Genomic DNA, 6,034 nt, shown 5'->3' on the forward strand with positions numbered 1-6,034 from the left:
ATCTAGATCCAGTTGTCTTACACTACTTGAGGACTAATTTAGGCTCATCAAGTGGAGCTTATCATGTGTGTTAGGTACACATACGTCTGAAATGATGCTTTGTTTCAAAGGGATGCAGTGCTGTGCTGACATCTTAAAGACATTTCACTATATAGATCATTTTTCTACATTTTGCCTTTTTTTCATCTCTTCATTTTGTGATCCTGTCTTTGTAAAAGCTGATTTAGCTACATCTTGCAAGTTAATTGGAAAGTGAGAGTTGGGGGAAAGAGATTACTTTGTCTGCATAGTATACTAAAATAACAGAGTAAGATGCTTTTCTCTTCTGGAGTAGAGCTTTGGGAGACTGTTATCAGAGAGAGTAAAAGGAAGCTTGAGTGATCTCAGAGATAAGAAGCATTCTTACTTATCTCTTGTATTTTTGTAAAACTAAAATAATAAAAGGGTCTAATACACCATATATATCAACCCTTTGTACACAGAAAGGATTCCAAACTGTTTCTGAATATCCAATGTAAGCATTTGGCCATTTGTTATTTTCAAGGGCACCTGAAAATAGCTCTGAAAGAAAAATCTGTGCAGGGAATGGATAACAGCTGAGCTCAGCAGCAAATTCTTTAGGTCTTCTTTAGACTTTTAAGGAACAGACATAGCACTGATGTGAACATAGTCGTGTTGAATTATGATTTATTTCTTCCCAATGAACTTACCTTTGAAAGTTTTAGTTTTGAACTCCATTTCTATCTTATTAATCAGCTAAGAATCTTAGCTTTTAAAAACAAAGGGTATTTCATGACTATGGACAATAATCACATTCAGAAAAAATTTTTGCAAAATTAATTGCTATTAATTCTGCCAGACATTGGGGGAGGGGGGGATTTTTTTGTAAAGCTGGCATATCCTCTGACAGAATATTCACATTTCTTTGGCACTTATTTGCCTTCTATATAGTAACATAGTTGTGTTTCTCCCTAGCCTACTAGTGGGTTCCTTGTTAATTTCTCCCCAGGTCTTTTAGGAGATGTCATTGACTTTGTCTCGATTCATGTCTGATGTGGCCCAGTAAAGAGAATTTTATTTGTGACTTCCATGAGAAAGGAACAGATAGATAAACAAAAATCTTCTTGTCTTAGGATGAAAAAACCCTTGGTCTTGCAAATACTCTTTTATGCTTTAAACTGAGCTATTTAAATTATATTTTTAAGGCAGCTTCCATAGACCATTTTAAAGCAACACATTCTACTGGTTTTGTTTGTTTTTATTTCACTTAAAAGAAATATTCAAGTTGAATTTTCCACTATCACTGCAGGAGAAAGACAAATTGCTTTTCCTCTTAAGTTCTTGCAGTTGATTCTGTTCCTTGCTGTGTTGCCATGATAAATAATGTCATGTGGAACAAGCTCAGGGCTCAGAGGAGTTTGGGTTTTTGTGCTGAGAAGCTTCCACAGTAAGCATGGGTTTCCCAGGCAGACAGAAAAAGGAAGAAGGGAATAGTATAGAAAGTTCTTTATCACATTTTCTCATTGCTAACAAGGAGTACAAGGAGGGACTCTCTGCATGGATTACAGTAAGTCTCTGGTGGGCAAAGCTTGCAGGGTCCCTGCACTGCTTCTTGCCTAAACTTGGTGTTACTGGCAGAATCTAGCCTGTAGAAAGGGGTTTCTAAATCTTATCACAGAAAATCTCTTCCAGAGTGTTTTAACTACCTATTGATCAACTGCCAGAAAATGACAACTTGCTATCACTGCTGCTAACTAAAGATTAGGATAGGGGACATGGCATATTGGTTCTTCGGTGTTTATTCTCTTACGAAGAACAAAAATCATAAATGGTGTGAAGTGGGGAATTGATTCTTCAGTGTTTATCCCGATACAGGGAACAAACCATCAACAGCTGAACTGGGCAAGAGCCAGGCTCAAAGCAAACAAAAGCAGGTTCTTCAAATCACGTGGCTGAGAAGTGGAACACAGGATGCTTTGGGTGCCAGGGGCTTATGTGGGTTCAAGGGTGAGTGGGACAAGTTTATAAAAGACAAATGTGTTAAGGATTGCTAAGTATGTAGCAACCATGTCTGTCTAAGGCAGACTATGACCTGCAAATGCTGGAAGATGGGAGAGTTTGGGAGTGGGACGTACTATATGAGTTTCCTGTGCTCTTTCAGCTGCTGTCAGAGATGGGATCCTGGACAAGGTGGATCTTTCCTTTGACCTGATACAGCTCTTTTTTAATGTTCTTGTTAGGCACATCATTTTTTAAAATAGTAATGCTATCTCACTGCCTCCTACTTTGGCTTCTCTATTATCTCACCCCTCAGCTATTTCTTGTCTTTCTGAGTGCCAGCAGAGATGAACATTCATTATATGTCCAGATGGTACCTTGCACAGTTGGGGTCAGACTGGTGTGATCAAGTACTTTCACAATGTGTTACTAAGAAATGCTGTAGAACGATGGGGCGCTGTAGGTTTTTTTCTTTTTTTTTGGTTTCTGTGTTTTGTTATAATTGTCATTTGGCTTCTATATCCCAAGTCAAATTTGTTAACACTTTTTGTTAAATATAAAATGTTCCCAGCAATGTAGAGATCTTCTCAGTGTTTCCCAGTGCCCTGTAGCGAGCAACTTTGAGGGTTGTGAAATCATGATAGCTTTTACTAATAAGTTCTTGATACCCTCCTCCCTTAATATCACTGAAAATAATTTAACATCTTGATGGATGAAGATTTGTTTCTTGGTGTGTAAAAGCAAACAACCCTCAGCTGACCCAAGAGTGCTTTTTTNTTTTTTTTTTTTTTTTTTTTTTTTTTTTTTTTTTTTTTTTGTTAGGCTGGGGCTTGGACTACTGAATTTTTCAAGCAGAATGATCCTTGCAGGTTTACTGGAAAACTGAGTAGTAACTCTCTGTCCTTAAGTGCTATCTGTGCAGCACCATGATATTAGAGCAACTCAGTGAAAGCTATAAGCTGAGGTTGCTAGCTATAAAACAACAGTGCTGTAGCAAGACTGTAACTGTCCAGGGAGAAACATAATACAGGGTAACCTGAAAACACTGGAATTAGAACATGAAAACACTGGAATTGAGAATCTACCATGAACAAGGTGGTTGCATTGTTTAACTCTGACCACAGATTTGTGGTGCATCTCTTAAAGAGGGCCGGTTTGGTCTACATTGAATTCCTGTTGTAAATTTGATTAGGAAAAAATTAATTTCAAGATTGTAACTGCTGCTGAAGGACTGGCAATCTTTTCAGGATATCTGTGTTTTTCAGAACATCTATATGTAAAAGACACTCTTCAAAAGAAGTAATGGCAATTAGAATAATATAGAATCATAGAGTATCCTGAGATGGAAGGGACCCCACAAGGATCATCGAAGTCCAGCTCTTATACATGGGCTGAGATCCAAGCCTTTGGAAGCAAATGTTTTGTTAGAAAAAAATGATGAGTGAATAAGACTTCTATATGGATACTTAGATAAAAAAGAATTGGGAAAAGTGTATATTATTGTGCAAAAAAGGGCTGTTCCCTAATACTGAGAAGTAATTATGGGTTTAAAAAATTCTTTTCCAGAGACCTGCATACCAGCTTGACAGACAGATTGTTGGGATTTCAAACACTTAGACTAGCAAAAATGTCCAAAAAGGGAAAATCACAGGAATTTCAGATAATTCTGTTAAGCCACATGTTTTCCAAGCTGGGTAAAATTTAGGTTGATTTAGGGAGAGAATAACAAAATCCTTTCTCATTACAACTTCTGAAATACTTAGAGAAGCTCACTCACATCCATACATCTCCCGGTCTTCCTCAGAGGAGAAGTATGCAGGGTGTGTGATGGCAGACACTGAGAGTTTGCTGATGCAGGGAACACACTGCTCTTTTCCTTTGATATAAAGTGTTCATTTAATTAACTTGCTTATGTGACTATATTTTGCTACCAGTTATTTTCAGTAATAAAGTGAAATGCTCTGTTTGTGTAAAACACAAGTAAAGTTGAAACTAAAGCATGTCTTCTCATTTGAAGTAGGAGGCACCTACAATAGAGCTGTCAAGAGAGGGGCTGACTCATTACAATCCCAGACAGTATATAGAGGAATACATCACATTTCCTTTGTCTTAAATCCCCTGGAAGTGCTACTAACTCCAGCTTTGGATGGGTGTGCTGGAAGTTTCTTGCCTGACTGAAGTTCATGCAGCCCTTAGTTTGTGCACACAGGGTGATTGGCTTGTGCATGTGCACTGAACTTGTAAGAGGAGTGAGATTGCTTAGAAGTTACGGTATCTTTCTGTCATGCTTAATACTGCTGCAGGTTTCTGAATCACTCATATCTTATCCTTGTGGCTAGGGCACATGGCTTGGGGTCAAAGCATCTCCAGGGCATTTTTGCCTCCTAGCTGCCTCTTCTAATGTGTGAGGACATGGCTTGGTTTCTGTGCTCACCACAACTGCTTCCTCCAAGGTAAATTATATATTAAAAACATGTTTATAGGTACTTCAAGATGTGGCAAGTCTATGGTCAGTGTGGGTTTCTGGGATTTTTTGTTTGTTTTTATATTAGAAAATCCCATAGGATCTTAAGCAGCATGTCTTTCAGCCTTGCTTTCAGAGCACCCTTTCTTCCTTCCTAACTGCCATAAAAAATTCACTTTGGGCTGATACTTGACACTTGAAAGCTTGTCCTGAGGGGTTTATTTTTCTATATGTGTGAATTTCAGAAAACTGGCCATCAAAAAGAGATCACTGTGAAACTTTGTGAGATTTTTTTTCTGAAACAAAATGCACACAGTTGTGCTGGCTGTCTGCTTAGAGGCTGCTGGTGGTGAGGTTGTGTGGCCATGCCTATGTGCCTGTTAGCCCTGTCTTATTAAATTTTAAACTGATTGTTCAGATCCAGGCAATTTTTCAGGAAGGTATAGACAAAGACCCTGAAAATACTGACTTTCTACAAATGACATGAAAATAGGTGGCGAGCCAGAGGAGGGAGACCCTACAAATGCCCACCTTGTTCCGAGTTGGACATCAGGGAGCCCATATAGGTGTGCCTCTCCAGGGCAGTAATCCATAGGAGACTGGATGTTATTAACTCTGCTGTGTATGGAATTGCTTGGTTTTAATATGTGCTTTTTGGGAAGTCTGTAAGAGAACTGTGATGTCTTTTTTCCCCTTCTCTGAGTAGACTGCAAGATCAGGCAGCAACACTTTTTATATCTGGTTCTTTTGTACTGGACAGTTATCAGTCATATGCACTGCTAAAGCATCTTTGTGAGCCATTGAACAAATTCATTGCAGCATATCTATCTATCTATCTATCTATCTATCTATCTATCTATCTATCTATCTATCTATCCAGAGTATTTTTAGTTGTATCTGGACATATCCATTGGGTTTCAGCTCGCTGATCATTTAAGAGGGCAGAGTAAGAGTACGCAAACTATCAAGGTTTTCACGCTTCTCTATGTGAGGTTTGGGTTGGCAAAAAGTCAAATTATTTTTGGTAAATTTTAAAAATGTTCAATGAAAATGATTGCTTGCAGAATTTGAAAACTCATCTTGCACGTTTCTTGGTGCTGTTGATACTAACCGGGAAAAACAAATCTGTAGCTCTTACCAACCCAGTGGGTCTCCAGTTTCGCCGTCATGTTTCGTATAAGAAGAGAAATGCTGAAACTAACCAACAAATATTTAAAATAGTGACCGGGATGGTAATGATAGCAGATGTAGGGTTCTCAGCCGGGACCTGGGGTTACACTGGTGTTTCCCGTGGTGAATGAGGGGTGTCCCAAAGCTCCCGTGAAACGCGTGAGCCGAGGAGCATCTCCACTGCCCGGGGGGTGCTCTGTGAGGGGGTCGTTAGGAGTCCTGCAGGCTTGTGCCGAGCTGAGCCATATCTCCCTCTTATCAGCTCCAGGCCGGCCCGACGAGGGGAAAGCCCGAGAAGCGCGGGGTGGTCTTCCTCGAGGACGAACAGGGGGTGTGGTGAGGGGATGCCGTGAGGGGCCGGAGCTGGTGCCAGGCGGCGGCGCCCGGGGCCGGCGGTTTCCC

This window comes from Empidonax traillii, unplaced genomic scaffold, assembly GCF_003031625.1.
Source record: "Empidonax traillii isolate 1590-97213 ecotype Southwest subspecies unplaced genomic scaffold, ASM303162v1 scaffold289:size826226, whole genome shotgun sequence".
In the NCBI taxonomy this organism is placed as follows: domain Eukaryota; kingdom Metazoa; phylum Chordata; class Aves; order Passeriformes; family Tyrannidae; genus Empidonax; species Empidonax traillii.